Raw genomic sequence first — 18,329 nt, forward strand, 5'->3', positions numbered from 1 at the left:
GCAACAGCCAGAGGGTTTGGGGGAAGAGGCACCGCGGGGCACAGCCTGGGGGTAAGGCACAGCGGGGTGCAGGCGGGGACAGGGACCCGCGGCGCGGCTGCAGCCAGAGGACGGCGGTGGGGAGGGAAGGGGCAGAGCCGGGGCTCTGCGGGAGAGGCACAGGGGGATGCGGGCGCAAGCAGGGAGTTCGGGGGGGCAGGCGGGCAGGAAGCACCCATCCCCGCAGGGGCCCACCCCCATCCCGCCCAGCCCTGCGCGCCCACGCGCGGGAGAGACCCCGCGGAAGGGCGCCGGCGGGTCCCCTTCCCAACGCCAGCCCGCAGCGGCGGCAGGCAGGCAGGGAGAGGAGGACGGAGGAAGGGAGGGACGCGTCGGGCCGCCGGTGCCTCCCCCGCCCCGCGCTCCCGAGGAGGCTCCCGAGGAGTCTCCCGCCGCCGCCGCCGCCCCACCTGTCCCCGCAGCCGCCGGGCAGCAACTGCGCGCCGGGACGGCGGGGCCGGCGGGAGGGAGGGAGGGAGGAGGGCGGGGCCGGGGCGGGGCCGGGCGCCGCCCCCGGCCCCGCCCGCCCCCACGGCAGGGCCGGGCGGGCGGGGGGTCGGCGGCCCCGGCGCTGCCTCCCCCGCCCCCTCCCCAGAGGCGGAGCGGGGGGTCCGGGGCCCTTTTGACATCCCTGCCCGGGGCCGGGCCCGGGGCGGGGGAAGGCCGTGGGGGTCCGCGCCTGCTGCGGCGTGCGGGGGTTTCTGCAGGCGCCCCGAGGTCTCCGTCGCGCTAGCGCTGTCTGCCGGCGCCGGGAAGCGCGAATTGCGGGGGGGGGGGGGGCTTCTGGACGCGGCTCCGGGGCCGGCGGCAGCCCAGAGTCACTCGGGGCAACGCTAGGACGGCGCAAAAATTCCTCGTTTTAAAAAGCGGGGCAAAACGGGTGGGCTTTAGCTCAGTGCTTTAGGGCGGGCACGCTCCCAGCCCCCAAAGACTGCCGCGCTCCTCCCTTAGACGCTCTCCAGGGGGAAGGCGGGGGGCCCCAGTGGCTCCCACCTGGAGAAGTATGGGGCGCACAGAAAGGTGGCGGGGAATCGCTAGCGCGTAAAGTGGGTGCTTCCCTTCAGTTTGTCACTTGAGCGCACAGAAGGCTAGAAATGACAGCTTTCTGGAGCACGGAGATGATAGCTTGAGTAGGAAGAAGAGGCAAAAACAAGGAGCAGGGGTAGGAAGGCAAACTGAAGAAAAGAGGCAAACTCCTTTTTATCATGTGCGGAAAAGCACAGGGTGAAGGGACTGCGAGCTGATGCTGTGAAATGAATACCTAGTCAATGGGTAGGTGCGGAGGGGGCCTGTGACTCGGAGTACAGCAAGAAGCTCAAACCAGAAGTTCGAGACTGCAAGAGGCAGAACCAGCATAGAAAGCTTGTTACGAGGGTGGAAATGAAAGCCTGAGAAACAGGTGGTGGGATGGGAATGGAGAAACGTAACTTGTCACAGAGATCCTGCAGAAACTCCCCATCGCCGAGCTATTGATTAGGCTGGAGATGAGGAGGAGGACCTCGACCTTCTGGATTTGCTTCATGCTCCTATTGGAATTTTTAGGATTATGACAGGTGAGAAAATCCTGGGGCTTTTGAAAGGACATCTTAATAAGATCACTGGTTTTGGCCAAAAGGGATATGTAGAAATACGATAATCCATTGAGCAATACTGTATGTCTCACCTAGGAGGGGAAAATCACTAAACAAAATTAAAACACCCCATTCCCCCACCCCCTTTATTTTCAGGAGTTGGAACCTTGTCTTTGATTTCTTGGTTCAAAACCATTTTTTCTAAGACATTAGCCAAGAAAAACTACAAACAGACCTTAGGAAACATAACATCCCTGCTCAGACAGAGCCCTTGGGAGCCTTAAGTCTAATAAGTCTTGACTTGTCCAGAGGGATGCGGCTCTGTGGCTCAGCAAGCAACTAATAGTCCTCGTGTGTTGTAATACCTATTTTGCCATGCCTGATAGGGCTGCCTTGGCTGAGACAAAATGGGACACTGGGGTGCATAACAATAAAAAGTAAGTAGGTCAGCTGTAGACTTCAAAATGCAAGGTTGTTATCATTAATGGAAAAAAATAACAACAATTACCAGATGCAAGCTAACAGCTCTAACACATTTGATGCCAACTCTCTTAGCAACAACAGCCCTTCTCTCTTTGGAGCCCCATAAAGAGAGTAAGTGGCCTTGCCTTCCATGCACTTCAGGAGCAAAGGTAATTTGAATCATTAAAGCAAGTCTGTGAGGGTTGGGAGAGGACAGAAATAATGGTTGACCTGCTCATGGCAGGTAAATGATTAACATGCAGCAAGAGAAAGGCAGCATGAAGGAGAGAGCTGTGCCCTGCACACACAAAGCAGAGACACACAGGAAGTTAGGGGCGTTTAAATTGTAAAAGAGGGAGCTAGCAGCAACTAGGTTTTCTCAGTGCTTAGCCTGTGAAAGCTGCACATGAGATTTACTGTAAATTTAAGTAATCTTTTAAGTTCCCTGCGTTCACCATCAAAGAACAGGGCAAGAGGGAAATGAATGTAGACACTGGAGACAGCTCTCCAGATTTTACAAGGCACGGAAGACTTAACTCCTGGTCTACGCTGCATGAAGAACTGTGCTTGCCATGAATACTGCCAACCAATGCTTTTCCTTGTTTTGTTGCCTTACCAGAATCCGGGTATCTCAGATGCTGCTCTTCCACTGACTAAAGGATGTTTAGACTGTCATTCTGTTGACGAGATTGTGTTTTAAGAGTCTTTTAGAGACAAGTACTCTCTAGGACTGTATTTTGAGGGCTGATCAGTCTCAAATCAGCAGGAGAATCACAGGAGCCACTTCCTAGTGCACCAACAGCATTGGGAGCTTTTGCTGTAATAGTAAAAGCTGTAACTAAGCAAGGTAGTCATCCAAAGAACACCAACAGGTATCTGCATACCAATCTTGAAGAGATGTAAACATAACCCAAATCTTGTTTGCAAGCTTTGGTTTCCTGGAGAACATCTGGTTTGCCTGTGCACCTGCACTGGTGTTCTGAGTCACAACTGCCAAACCTGTCCCAGGCAGACTCTGTTGCAAGTGGCCTGCATCCCACAGCTGTAGCAGCACAGCATGTTGCTGTGTTAGGCAGCTAGACTGGAGACAAAAGGGCCCTGCGTGGCCCTTCTCATTTTCCAGCTGGAGTTACTTTCAGACTTTGCTTACTGCTTATTGCAGAAAAAAATTGCTTTTTCTACCTAATCCTCTGAGCCAGAACAGTGTCCTTTGAGTAGCTGGGGCATTTCTGAACATTTCTCTGCCTATGTCTGTTCCAGAGAGCCATGCATGGGTCCTTGTGTAATGCTGGCAGTGACCTTCCAGAAGCAGTTTCCAAATGGCAGAGAAATTCCTCCTCAGACATGTATCATCAATTTTGCTGTGGCACAAGGTGAGAAGATGACACAGTCCTGCTCATCCATCTATGGATGAGCTGGGTTGTGCAAGGAGGTTTCTCCCTCTCTCTGTGGATATACACTGCAGGTAACTGTACAGAAGTGAGTAGCTGTTACTGGTTTTGCATGGTTTCTTGACACCACAAACCCACCGCAAGCTACTGCAGCATTGTCAAGTCAGCTCTGTTTCAACAGTTACACATTTACCTGTCACAAGTTGAGCTCCAGTTTTGCCATTTGAACAATAGTGAATTTGATAAATTCTTGCAAATGTGACAAAGCTATTCAGATAGGGAACTTTCCATATAAACCCATCTATCTCAAGTAACAGTATTAAAATCATTAGGTCCTTACCATGAAAAATTGTTTTACTATTACACAGCTGAGACTGGTGATGCTAGGCAGAAGTGAAGGAAGGTGCTCCAAAAGTAGAAAAAATGGCTATTGCAAAAGTAGAAGCAATAATTGTAAGTGTATGAAAAATGTCTTTCAAGGGTGTGTTTAACAGAGGTAGTGTCATGGTGTCATATATATATGACATACATATGTGATATATATACACATTCTATTATATATGTGTGTATATATTTTTATTATTATGTATTATATTTTATTATAATTATTATGGTACATACACATTATATACACTTACCTAACATACTGTAGATATAAATGTACTTATAGTGCATACACACACACACATTATATAATACAGTTTATTACATACACACTGTGCTTCTCAAATGAAACCTGGTAGTGACATACCTCTTCAGAGTGTACTGCTTAAATGCAGGCTGCAACTCAATCTATACCAGGAAGGAGAAGTAAATCACCTGCAAAAAGTACATTGCAGTCAGGCAAAAAAGCCTTACTGAATGTAATGAGAAAACCAAAGCCAACATACTTGGCCAGCCTATTCCCAAAACCCATAACCTTGCGTCACCAGATTTTTCATTTTAATCTGTCCCATCTCTGAAAACAATATGTGAAAAAAAGCCAGCCTCACTAACACTGTGAATATAATCTCCAGTTGAAAAATATATAAATGCGAAGATTTAAATGCTTGTGCATTGTGGATAACCAGTGAATGAACACTCAAAGCACATTCCATGATACTGCAGACAGTGGCTGTTCTGGAGCCCACAACATCTTACAGCTTTTCACAGCTGAGAACTTTAATTCAGATGGTATCTACCAACTGTTTTGTTGTACAAAATTTATCACTAAATGATTCATAAGTCAAATTTTACCTGTATATGTTATTGACAGTGATGGGAGCAAATGTTTTCTGTAGGAGCTCAGACAGACGAAGCTAAAGAAAGCAGTAATCTTCTCAGGATGCTGGAGGGTTGTGTGGTCCGTTTCTTGTGCCTGGACCACAACATTATGCCATAATCACACATGAGCTGGGTGCATAAACATGTCTGGAAAAATAAGTTCCCTTTAGAGAGCATTGCTCCATGACTGCAAAAGCATTCTAACATGTATCATAAAAAAACCCCCAAACAAACAAAATCAACAAAGAAGTGAATGCTAACTCTGCAGAATACCTGCACTGTGCTTGATTGGCTTTAGCTGGCCAAATTGGCAGGTGCAGGTACGTCATGGTGAAATACACCAGAAGGATGCAGAGCTCTGGGAAGATCAATAACAATAAGCTGTTAGTACAAACTACACCGCCTCTAAATCAGAGTAATCAGTGAGGATTATTATCTGATCTAAAGTTTGTTTTGTGCTGTTAGAAGCAAGTGAGTTAATTAGGCAAGCTGAAGATGAACCAGTATAGCCTAGGGAAACTCTTTGGTGCTAGTGAAGACTTAGCTGTGCATGTCACCACAGCATGCCATGTCTTGCGCAACATCTGCAAGGATAAGAGCAAGATCTTTCTCAGGTGTGAGCTAGAGTTGCTGCTGATGGCATTTTGTCTGAACACAAAAGGGACAGCTGCTTTATCCAAGCAGCATGTGATCACACAGAGATGTGCAAACAGCTGTATCTCTCACATAATTTCCTATTCCCTCACTAGTGAAAAGACCATGCTCTGGGAGTTCGTGGGCTGCCGTGTTCCTGGAACAGAAGGGACAGGGATGCCTGTCAAAGAGTGTTCTCTTTGCTATGTTCAGTGTCCATGCAAGAGCTCCAACTAATTTTGCCAGTTTCCAGACATTTTTACTGTGATAATGCATTGCAAAGGTGGTACACCTCTGTTAAGGAGTGAGAACAGACCCTCAGTCCAGAGCCCTTCAGTTGTTTCATTTGTTTCATACTCAGACAGCCAAGGCTCAGGCAACTATCACAGTGAGAAATGGAGATCTACAAAACTTTTGAGGAAGCTGCTGAAAACCCACCTCCCTCTCTTCAGAAACCAACCATCTATTTTTTTCTCCTGTTTATTCTCATATTTCTCATGCCAATGTCCACAAGAATTCCCATGAATGCTACTGAATTACAGAGCCTTGCTAACAGCAAAGCAGCTTCTCTTTCCTTTCTCTGTCGATCTCCGAGATGTGAACAAAAACAAAGGACCAGAAAAGGGAGCTTTACCATTAATTACAACAAATCCACAGTCCATTCTGCCTTGACAGATATGCCAGTACTCATAGGATGCAAAACTACAATAAAACTGTACCAAGAAATTACTTTCCAAAATTGATTTTTGGTCACACTACATATACTTAACAATGCATTGTGGAAACCTAAGTCTTTCATGGATTTTTTCTTTTCTTTTCTTTTCTTTTTTTTTAATTTTTATAAAACTTTCCGCAGATGGGATTGGGAAGAAGAGCAGGAAAATAAAAAGAAAGAAATAGATTAGCAAAATGGAAAGAGGTATGCCACACCATTTCTGTGAATACTTTACAGCTTTCCCTGGTTGGGATTCCCATCTGATTTCAGATGAATCAGGCTATCTTTGTCCCTGTTCTCCCTATGACAGTAATGTTACCTGTGCTTGATACACCGGCCACAGATTAATAAATTACTCTGAAACTGAAGATACCCAGTCATGCTCAAGGAAATGTAAACCATGGAAAAATAGCCTTGCGGCAGACATGCTTTTCAAAACACTCAGAAAAGGAGCTATAGGCAAGATATGTTTCAAATGGGTTAAAATAAGTACTGCCACTTTCCTAATAAGGGGTCCAATAAATTCAGATGAAACCAATTGGTTAAGTGTAAGAACTTGCTAATTTAGATTAATTTTTAGATAAGATGCTAAGAAGAATAGGCTGGGAATTTCAACAAATTTTGAATCTTGCAGCATGATGGAGGAGCCTTTGTAGTTCGTACTGTGTTGTCATAGCTAGGTTACACACAATAACAGGTTGGTTTTGAAACTGAGCCTCTTCACTGGCAATATAAGACCTGTGAGACAATGATTCCTGGAAAAGAAATCTCCTAAGCGAATTACCAAACAATCAAACAGAAATCTACATTACATTCAATAATGGTCTCTCATACCCATAGTACTACCACAGATCAGGTATTTTAAATTAGGCTTTTGAAATTAAGCAAAAAGAACAAATGACAAAACCTAGAAAACAAACAAAAAAACCCACCCAAATCAACAGCAAAAAAAATTCTTCACTTTTTTTTTTCTCAAAATATTTGCAAAAGCTATTAATGACATCTTCCATTATCATGCTTCTATATATAGAAATGTGGACACCCAATGGCTTTCCTTTATGAAAGGATGTACTGTGCAGGTCTGCAGTTACATCCATAACCTATTAGAGTCACAAAAACCCATCTCACTTGCAGCCTCACAGTGCATGTTCAGATGCTGCAGGTGTGCTGCAAAGTAGTGGTGGCAGTCACAAGGAAAATGCTGGAGAGTCACAGATCTGTTTTAATTGGAAGCACTGTCTGCCACTCTCAGTAGGAAGGCCATTTATGCTTCTCTTTGGGGTGAGGTAGACACTGATCAAAGCAGTTAAATCAAATAGCTGCATGGTAAGATTTTACAAAGACTAACCTGCAGCATCTTAAAGATATTTTTTCTTAGGACAGGTTACAATCTTCCAGTACCTAGAAATAATGATCTGAAACTGTGCAAGAGAGATAGGAAATAAGGGAAATGTGTACAAACGCAACTTTCAGAGTAAGCTAGGAAACAATTTCTCATAGAGGCACTATCCTTACAGAAATCAGGCTTGGATTTCTGAAGAAGGAGGCTGTCAGCTTGATCTTTTCCCCCTATTATTTGGGGTAAACATTGTTTTTAAGGAAACAGCATTCTACCAGGGAATATATCCAGTTGTCTCAAGAGTTTCCTTCTAAAGAAAACCAAAACCATCAAGACCCAAAATGCTGGCTATATGCTGCACCCTGAAGAAGAAGAATGCTGAGAGAGTAAAGCAGCTAAACAAGCCTTAGTTTTCTGCTTATTGACAGCTTTCCCTGCATGGTGGATCCCCGTCTTAGTTGTGTCAGTGAGAATTTGGAGCAAGTTCATTGGTTCAGACAAGTTTCATAAACTCTGTAACAATTATCAGCAAAAATTTGCCAAGAGTTGGAGTTATTGTATATTTTGATCCAGAAGAATGGCTGAAAGTAATATTAAGTGATAAACCATCATCCTGCATAGGCATAAGAAAGAGCAGTAAGAGTTGAATGAATAACTAGTTCTGGTATTTCTTAATTTAAACACCTAACCCTGAAGCTGCAGCAAATCACAGTTTCCCAGTAAGAAGTGCAGCAGTCGATGCACTGAGCCTCTCCGTTCAGCTATCTATCTGCCCAGTGCAAAAGCCTGGAAGAGCACAGCTCTGTTACACTAAGCTGGTCCTTTCAGTGCTCTGCCTGGAGCGGATGATGCAGATTGCAACTCACGGTGTTGTTACACAAACAACTTTACCCTCAAACCCTTTCTTGATCAGTTCTGCCCATGGCCTTCCTCTTCCTCTCAGCCGACAAATTCATGCCATGAAAGTAGGCATCGAGAATATACTCCTTTCTTCCATCTTCTCTCTTTGGTACCTTTTACTCTCTCTCCAACAGGTAGCAGAGAGCCCACAATCTTAAGTTTTAAGGTTTCAACAAAACAAAGTGAAAATAAAATCCCATGCGCAAATAGCTAAGCTGTGCTCAACAGTTCTCATTCACTTACATGAGTCTATCCCTAGCCCTCTCCAAACAAAAAATTCTGATCCTTTCTACACGCTCCTGACCAGCTAGCACAGACATGCATACACATCTTTTCCTCCATGATGAAGGCAGCAGTGTTAAAATATAACAGAAACTTTTATTCAAAGCATTACTTGTTGTATCCCTCTTTTATTTAACCTTTACAATCAAGTCTGACATTTTCATAGGAAGTACCTGAGCCAGCACCATGCACCAGCAAGACAACACATGCCTTCCCATTGTGATTAATGTTCTTGTTTTAAAGGACACACACTTACATTACTATCACAACAGTTCACATAAACATACCTGAACTCCTTTTATTCTTTCCAGCTCAAGTGTCTGTAGTAGCATAACCACAGGAACAGCAAACTCGGAGCCAGTAACTAAAGCTTCCTTGAGGGCTGAGTAAACACTCTTCAGACTGCTGAGCCTGGCAAAGCTGAGCTGTACTTAACTGGCACCATGGCAGGAGTGAGGGAGAGAGGAGAGAAGCTGACCCCATGAGGTTATTGAACAGTTGCTTGGGCTGTTATTGGGCTAGGCATTGCCTCCTTTTGGGGGATTTTACTGGCCTGGCTTTATTAATGTCTCATGGAAAAACCCCTGTGCACCCCTTTGCAGGCCAACACAGATGCATTTTCATTGCCATACTTCCCTTGATCTTCCAGGCAGCCATGAGAGTGTCTTTTGGGTAGACACCACTAACAAGCAGCACTACTGCTGATACAGATGTGATATGCTTACAGTGATGTGCTGAGTAGTCTGATTTTTTTATGAAGTGCTTGAAATTCCTTTAGTACTACTCACCATAAATGTCACTTGCAACAGTTCAGAACAATGAGGTTTTGCAGATAAAAATGCCTTCTTTACATTTTTAAAGGAGGGCAGCAGAGCTATCAGCGAGTCTCAAGGCAAGGCTTAAAGATATGAATAGTGGTAATGTGACTGGAAAAACACATTCTGTCTTGGAGAATCTGCCATGAAACCTGAAATGTTCTGTGAAGGAGTCTAAGGCCAGTATGGAAGGAAGGTGGGGAAAGACCCACCAAACAAAACTAGTGGAACTTTTAGTCTGAACTCAGTGAACCGAATGGTTTCTTGCAAAAAAGATCACTGTCACTATCTTCCTATTCTAGCTGAGAAATTAGACTTGCCAGTGAGATACTTTAAATGCAACAGGGTACGTTGTTGCTACAGGGTATATCCGGAGCCTGTAGTCCCACTGAGGACACCCTCCTGGGCAGACTCCTGTCATCTTCAACAACTGCATCTGGGAACATACTAGGCAACTGCATGAAACAGCATTATGTCTTAACAGCACACTTCGTAGTAGGTGCTGTCATTCTTTCACTCCTATTTCTTTACTGTTGGGGCTGAGAATTTCAATAGGTCAAGAGTAAAAGGTGGAAGTGGGAATGTGACTTCCTATCAGATGGCAGAGCATTATTTGAATCTTAGGTGGGAGCTGAGAAAAAAATCCTTTTAAGTGTACTTGTTTTCCTATCTCCACCCATTTTGACATGCCTTTATACTTACTCTGGAGTAGCCACAGGCAAAGTAATAAGAACAGCTCAAACAGAGACTGGCTGAGATTAATGCAACTCTTTACAGCGTGTTGAATCTTATTTAAAGATCCCAGTGTTTCAAAAAAAAGCTTACACTTCCTTGGTTGTTACTGTTCCATGAATTGTTACTTCTGCATTAGTTTACAGCATGTTACAATGCAATAATACATAGTCTGATGTTCTTCAGCTGAAGAAATTTTTGGGGCTAAATCTTTAGTGAAGTTTGCAAGACCTACATTCATAGACCAGTTTTGCACCTGAGGTACTGTTTTCTCTGTGCCTGTGATACCCACAAACACATAAAATGATGATTTTTAGACAGAGCATAGGAAGAATTCTGTATTCTTAGAAGCCAATAGTTTCTCTTCAAAGATTAACCGCTGAATAGTAGAAAACTATTAACTGAGCCTGCCGGTCTTTTATTCTGATTCTAACATGGCTTCTCAAGTATTTCTAAAGAATACTCTGAAACTTTCTCTCCACTCTTTTTCCTTCCTGACAACTACTGTCTTCTCCAGAGACTTACTGTGGTTGAGGTAAACCGCTATTATATTTATTGTGCTTGCCTTTTCTACTGAGAGATGCAGTAAGAGGACAGAATGGAAATTTAAACTTATGTCAAGGTTTTCAGAGACATTTCAGGCTCTTGTCTTCTAGGCTGCTCTTGGCTTGATCTTGGTCTTTATTGTTTATAATGAGTTCTACATACATAAAAAATCTCAAAGGCTACACAAGCTCATATGTATGAATGCAGCTGCAATCTCCCTCAGCAGATATAATGTCATTGTGACACAAAGAAAGGACTGAATTAATTACTATGGCTTACTATTCTCTCTTACCATTTTTAAAGCAGCTTGTCTCTTCGTCATATATTGAAGATGAGGAAAAAGAAGTTACGTCCAAGCATATTTGTTTCTTCTGGTGGCAGTATTTTCATATACGAAGCCATATAGCACTTAGTGCTCTTTATCAGGACATGTCCCCTAATCTTTCTGGTCTACAATTCTGCAAATTGCAGAGGATACTGAAGTAAATCATCCTACGTACTACCAGTTAATGTAACAACAACAACAACAACAAAAACCCAGTAAAAAATAAATAATTGAGAAAAGCCAACATCATTCCCTTTCTCCCACTCTCTTTTTGGTTGGCTGTTGCATTAGTTCTTGTCCTAGGATGTTCAGTCTTTGATTCTGCTAGAGGATCTAGATGTTTCCAAATCACAAATGAATTTATAATAAAACTAATTACTTTTATTTTTAAGGTAGAAATTGAAAAGCCATTTGAAATTTCACTGAGATTCCTAAAACCAAACAAATTTCACAGTCTAGTCTGCCTTACGGTCTTTCTTTAAAAGAATTTAGCTAATTCGGTCTAAATGGTGAAATGTCTTCTACCATGATTTTATGGTGAGGTAGAAACAAATATTTCAATATCACTAAAAAGGGACTATGCAAAATGCTGTGTAGGAAACATCTCACTGACAACTGGAAACTGCTTTTGATCACTTTGTTTAAAGGGAAGATCCAAACATCGGTTAATCTTGTAGGGAAATCCAAGTGAAGTTGTTGAGTTTTAAGCATTTAGACCATGTTTGGCCCCCAAATTCAACACGAGTGTAGATACCTTTTGGAAAACTCCTACCAGTGCCATAGCAGTGAGTTTTCTTATCTGAAGCATGTTGTGTGCTCTGAAACAGTAAATTCAGAGCTTTGCTTTTCCAGCTGCACATGCACATCATCCTCTCTAAAAAGCCCTTTTATTGATGTCCCCCACCTGGGCCTGATTTGCTGCATTCATCCTTCTTCCTCTGTGCACGGGCACGTGTGCAGCCCTCCTCGCTCCAACTCTGAAAGTGCCCGAGCCACTCTCAGAATCAAAATCTCCCCAAAATTGTGCCACTGAAAGACAGGTTCTTACACTTGCTTGCTCTCAGTTAGAGGCGTTTGTGCCCCCCCTCCCCCCAGGCATACGATATTAACCTGCATTTGTGTATTTTCCACATAGGATCTGAGCTTGTCTTCCTATCAACCTGTTAAGCGTGAACAAGCTGTTGAAGCATTACCAATAGCTGAGTTTCAGAATGCAGCGGGCTGGAGTCAAGTGTCAGGGAAATGTGTGCTTTTCCACAGATGCTTTAAAGGTTAATCTTTAACAGTTAAAAGGCTTTTAGATTAGAGTTCCTAAGAAAACACCCTGTTTTTCCAAACAGGCTACAAAGAAAGGTGGGGAGGATGAGAATGGTCTAAGTAATATAAAAGGGAGATGGATGAGACGGAAAAACAGGAGAGAAATAACCTGAGTAGACAAAGCAGGGGAGTTTCCCTAGAAACTCCTTCCATTATGCTGGATTTGTTGTTAAGATTTTGCCAAAACACAGCAGGATTTTCATGCATGGAAAGTAAAGAAGCAATCCAGTTCTGTGGCAGGGCTTTCCTTCTTGCCACCTGAGGAGAGGTGAGGCAAAGTTAATTTTAACCATTTTGAACTCTCTCACCCAATTGCCAAGGACGTCCCTGTGCCAGTTTGGCTTGTCTTTAACGGAATAGCCCTAAGGGGCTCAAACGCTGCAGACGCTGATGGTGGCTGCTGTGGTGTAGACCAGGCAGGCAGAGGTGGTGGAGACACAAACAGGCCACTTTCTGCTGATTGTCCCTGACTTTGTCATCTCTGGTAACGCCTTTGTCTTCTCGAATAGGTGATAGCTCTGAGCGGGATAACATTGGGTGGATTTGGAATAATGCAGAATATCTACTTACTTGCAGATTTCTGCAGAGTCCAGTCAAGCAAATCTTCTCTGTTTTGTGCAGCATGAGCTCAGATTTTATAAGATTTGGGAGAACTGTTATTTTCCTCAAAGCAGTTTTGAGAACAGCTTTTAACAAAGTAAAGCATCTCTGCCAAGGCACTGTAATGCAATGTACCTTAGATATCCCCTGTATTTCTTAGTTAATTACCCTGTAATAATTTAGAATACACCCACAGATGTAATAAACACTGTTTTGTTTTTCTGCTAATGTTAGATGAAGGTCTACCTCCTATATTAAATCATTCATATGTTTACTATACCTGTGTTATAGTATCGAGTGATGTGAGTACTGACACAAAGAAGGGGTTAAAGCTTTAGGACATGAGAAAGAAAGAGGAGTGGATGATGTGATCCAGCAAAAGAAGCAAGGTCTAATGTTTGTCAGCTATGGCAGTTGTCCATTGTTTGGGTTAATGATGGCCTGAACACCCATGACAATGGGACAGCATGGGATGCAGCTGAAAGCACAATGCAGAAACATCTCATGAATATTTAAGAGGTAATCATAAATAAACATCTGACTCATTTTCTAAACTTGAAATCTGCTAAGAGTGAAAAGTTACAACCTGGGTAGACCAGCTTGGGGTAAGGTAGTAAAAAGGGTGGAGATGGTTGCTGGAAGAGTAAATGAACAAAGCTTATGGAGACAGGCTAGGTAAGAATTATGAAATTTATTGAAGAGAAAGAAAAGTGATTTATTGAAGAGAAGGAAAAGTGAAAAGAGCTGTGTGTGGGCGTGGCTGTGTGCAGCAGAGAAAGGAGAAGCAAATTAACAGCAATGATTATGAACAGCCTGCTGGGGAGAGAGGAGGCAGGAGTTGGGAACCATGAAAGATACGTATTTAATTGACCCTAGGTAAAGCAATGAAGATGGACGGAAGACAGAGCGGTGTGAAAACCACTGCTTTCACGGCTCCCACGCACTGGCCCATGAGGAGCAGGACCTTGAGCTCAGGGTCTGGGAGATCAGGGCACCACAGAACTGAGCACTGGCCTTGGCGATGCACCACTGCAGCATAGAGGATTGTCAAACGTGCACACCCTGTGTGTCTTGGGGCACAAGTAGGGCTCTACCTTTCCTTCTATAAACTCAAACGGCTCCTTTGTTTCCTTTCTCTATGTGCTGGGTTTGGTTGGTGTAGAGTTAATTTCCTTCATAGTAGCTACTATGGGGCTATGTTTTGGATTTGTGCTGGAGACCGTGTTGATAACTCAGGGATGTTTTAGTTACTGCTGAGCAGTGCTTATCCAGAGTCAAGGCCTTTTCTGCTTCTCACCCCACCCCACCAGCGAGGAGGCGGGGGGGGGCACAAGAGGTTGGGAGGGGACACAGCTGGGACAGCTGAACTGACCACAGGGATATTCCAGACCGTATGACGTCATGCTCAGCAATAAAACTGGGGGAAGGTTGGTGGGGCGGCTGCTGCTCGGGGACTGGCTGGGCATCAGTCAGTTGGTGGTAAGCAATTGTTTTCATTTGTATCACTTGTCTTTCTTGTATTTTAGTTCTCTTTGTTATTTTCCTTTTCATTCCATTTATTATTATAATTATTTTAATAATATTTTCTCAATTATTAAACTGTCCTTATCTCAATCCAAGAGTTTTCCCATTTCTACTCTTCCCCTTCTCATCTCCCCATCCTGCTGAGGCAGGGAGAGTAAGCGAGCAGCTGTGTGGTACTTAGTTGCCAGCTGGGGTTAAACCACAACACTCTATCTTCATTTTTCTTGTGTCTGTCAAGCTTGATGCTTGAGCAGTCTTCTGAAATCCTGGACCACTTTCCACCCTTTGACTTGCATCACTTTTCATCTAGCTGGCAGGGAAAAATCTTTGCTGGCACAGTTTTCAAAGCCACTGGAGTATATAAGAAGCCTTCCTCCTGATACAAGATGTACCAGTGAGACCTTACGCATGTTTAGGGCACACAGAGCAAGCCTCCTGAAGTACTGAAACCTATAATCCCACACAGGGGAATTCTGCTAAGCAGCCATATAATTCTTATTACCCCAGAGTTCTGCATGTCTCACAGGTTGTCTACATTTAATAGAATAGCCCATCACTGAGTGTTAGTTAAATTACTTTGATATACTTAATTAGTCAACCTAAACTTTAATGGTTATCCATAGTGGCAGAACAGGATGAAGCAGCTGTTTCAAACATTCATTTAGGCCCTCAGGTACATTAGCTGTCTGCAAAACGATTAAATGTTCTGGAAACTTTCTTTATAAACAATGATGAATAGCATTCACATGGCAAAGTTTCATGCAACTCTAGAGATGTATTTTTTTTTCCTTGGGAAACAATTTATGTACTACCCTGAGAATGTGCAATACACTCCAAGTAAATGCCAAATGTCACCGTTTCCCACAGAAGATGTGCAGAAGAAATGCTCAGTATAAGGCTCTTGTTGCACTAGTGGCAGTGCAAAATGACAGAACAGCATCAGATACTTAAGATACTTAGCTTCAACTCACATAGGCCTCACAAGATATGATTCAGGTACAAAAATATATTCTCTGGGCCATATACTCCATATGGAAGAACTAGTGATGGGTAAAAGAACTTCATTCAAATCTACTATTTTATAAAGTCCCCAAACGTTTTTTTTCATGTTTGCTAGCATGAGAATCATAATCAGCTGTTTTCCTGAGGTGTTACAGAACAGTGTAGGAGGTGATAGCAACAGTAATTAACTGTTGAGCAACATGAGACACTCCCTACTCACTGCCACAAAACATGAGAACTTGATATTCTTACCATACACCTACTATTTGGTGTATCTTCTATCACAGCAAATATGAGCTCCCCAAAATGCTGCATTCATTGTGCCCTGTTGACACAACATATCTACAGAAATTAGGAAAGAAGCATATTAACACAGTAACAAAGTAGTCTAGCCATGACGGTATTAAGCTTTATACAGACGAACTGATGCAGCATCCCAGCAAAGTACATTAGCCTGTGGTGGAGTTGCTCACATAAGCTACGGTTAACATCTCTGTATTACATTGCTGACTGCAGAACAGACGTACCCCTAAGTTAGAGAAAAGGATTATCTTTTTTTCTCTTTCTTTTTCCTAGGCTACCCCCCTTTCTAAAATGGTACTGACAGATTAAAGATCCACCATACAGACCAAGATATACTTGTGTGGATGAAAGTAAAACATTGCATGCAGACATTAATAGCTACAGTTCCTTCAGGCGCCATCCTGAACTACCAACAGAGATGATCAAGAATGAACTTTAAATTTTAAATGGAACTGGCCGGCTACCAAATATAAGTTTATTCTTGCCAATTATCTCGAGCAACAGCATAATATATTTCTTCATTTATTATGAATATGTTTTTTGAACTAACTTTTCTAAAAATATGGAACCAAATTTTCTTAGAATGTTTTAATAATTCTGTTGGAGGCTAAGACCTGTAACTAATATAAAGCAAGTATCATGTTAAATAAATGCTTTGCAGTCAATAGAAAAGGAAAATGCCCAGTATCTTTCAAATGTGGCTGCTGAGAAGAGCAAAAAAAATGTTTTCATATCCCCCCCCTTTCTCTGCCCCCCACATTAATCTATTCTGTATTAAACAAAGGCATATTATTTTTGTTGCTGAATAAATTAGCCCATTCTTGTTTAAACATGTTACTCTAGATTACAAACATATGGCTGTAAAAATAATTGGTTGGACTGATTTAAACTGCTGATTTTAATCTCCAATTTGGCATGAGGAAATTTCCTATAAAACCTGTTTAGGATTGCAGATGCATCTCTGTCCCATAGCTGCAAGAAAAGGGTGCATTGGTAATCTTCCAAGTGTAGAGACCTCAGTGACTGAAAGTCACTAAGTTAAGCTAAAATGCTTAACTAAAAATATCCTGGTTTCTTCCTACCTTAATTTGAAAGCAAATGGTGATAAAATGAAAATTAAGACAAAGCTGTATGCCTATGCAATTAAAAAGTTCTTTCATATGTAAATAGAAAACTGCCTTAATAGTCCCAAATATTTTTTTCCAGTCTCTTGGGCTTGGTGGAATTTGGCAGGATTGGGAGTGGTTAAGGGTTGCCAGCATGGAGGATGACATTGGTTAGCTGTCACCTGGGCAGAACGTGTGGGCTGGTGGATAAGGCTGACTACACAGCACACAGATATGATTAGAAGGGTGAAGTTGTGTGGAATAGTTATGCACCTGCCTGAATTCCTGGCCACTCAGTCATCCCATTATATTCTCCATTCCCACTGTTTTTATAAAATAGACTGAAAGAAAACAAAAACAATGGGAGGATGGAAGAAGGCATGCCCATTTCATAACTCAGCTTTAACCACACCAAAGGACTTTATTGATATGGTTTACATACTTCTGTTTAGTTGGGTATTATAAGCATTAACTGCTGTCCACTAAAACCAATATACTGCCTTCAAGAACATCTCTGAGGTGTCAAAACCTCAGCAGAGATCTTAGTGACTAAGCACATGGCCAATACTCAGGCTCTCTTTCTTTATGGACTACTTTAACCACGTCAGTTCCTATGTTTTATGTGCCAAAAATACATGCCTGGACAGTTCCCGTGGTTTAACTGATACACCCATAACTGGACTATGTATCGCAAACTTTACTTGTACTAAGCTAACAGTAGGTTTACCCATTCATTGTGGCAGATCCTAGGCCAATGTGCACTGAAGAGCTTACCATTCTCAACTGTATGCATTAGACTTTTACCTGCATTAAAAATGAGGTAGGAAGAAAACCAAGAACTATCCTCCAATGGTGCCAAAGCAGTAGTATTTAAAATAATTTTGTATCTTGTGTGCATATATATATATAAGTGTGTGTGTATACATATATACCTCTGTATCTCCATTCAAGGTAGGATAAGGCCTGTAACACAAGGGTAAACATAAGGGGAAAAAAAAATAACAGTCAATTCTATTGATGTCAAATCTAAGAGGTTTTCAGCTTTACAATGAGAGGGGTCTTAAATTCTGGGCCCTAAGCTGACTGAGCATATAAGGAACTCATTCTTGATAAAAAAAAACAAACCAAAAAACCACAGATGTCTTGTCAGGCCAGGCTTCTCACTGTACTACAAATTCAAACAATTCAAAAAAAAAAAAAAGCAGCAAACAAATCCCTACATTTTCAGTCTTGTCAGCCTGCGTGTAAAAGTACGTATATTGGGGACACAGAAAAGGGCAAAGGGAGTTAACCACATGGTATTAACTTGTTCTTCCCAATACTTGGGAATTAACCATATTTAAATTCTCATGTGCTAATGCTTTCTTCTAGGTCTGTGTACAGGAAGGAAAAAAGAACCAGGTTTTTGCTTGGATGTCTCAATACCAGATTCTTTCTGAGCATCATAACCTACACATAAATAAT

General features: G+C 42.5%; 1 protein-coding gene and 1 long non-coding RNA gene across 2 annotated transcripts in view; both read right to left on the reverse strand.

Moving 5' to 3' along the window:
- Window positions 1–516, reverse strand: part of ELOVL7 (ELOVL fatty acid elongase 7) — a 32,957-nt gene extending 32,441 nt beyond the window's left edge. Inside the window, exon 1 of the mRNA XM_069775881.1 lies at window positions 450–516. The gene's annotated coding sequence lies outside the window, so the exon portion shown is untranslated. The remainder of the gene's footprint in view (window positions 1–449) is intronic.
- A 3,520-nt stretch (window positions 517–4,036) lies between these two features.
- On the reverse strand, window positions 4,037–17,983 carry LOC138683675 (uncharacterized). Its single transcript, XR_011323088.1, has 2 exons — window positions 4,700–17,983; window positions 4,037–4,282 (listed from the first exon to the last, which is right to left on the reverse strand). It is a non-coding gene; the product is annotated as an uncharacterized lncRNA (long non-coding RNA).
- Window positions 17,984–18,329: the final 346 nt, after the last annotated feature.

This window comes from Haliaeetus albicilla, chromosome Z, assembly GCF_947461875.1.
Source record: "Haliaeetus albicilla chromosome Z, bHalAlb1.1, whole genome shotgun sequence".
In the NCBI taxonomy this organism is placed as follows: Eukaryota; Metazoa; Chordata; class Aves; order Accipitriformes; family Accipitridae; genus Haliaeetus; species Haliaeetus albicilla.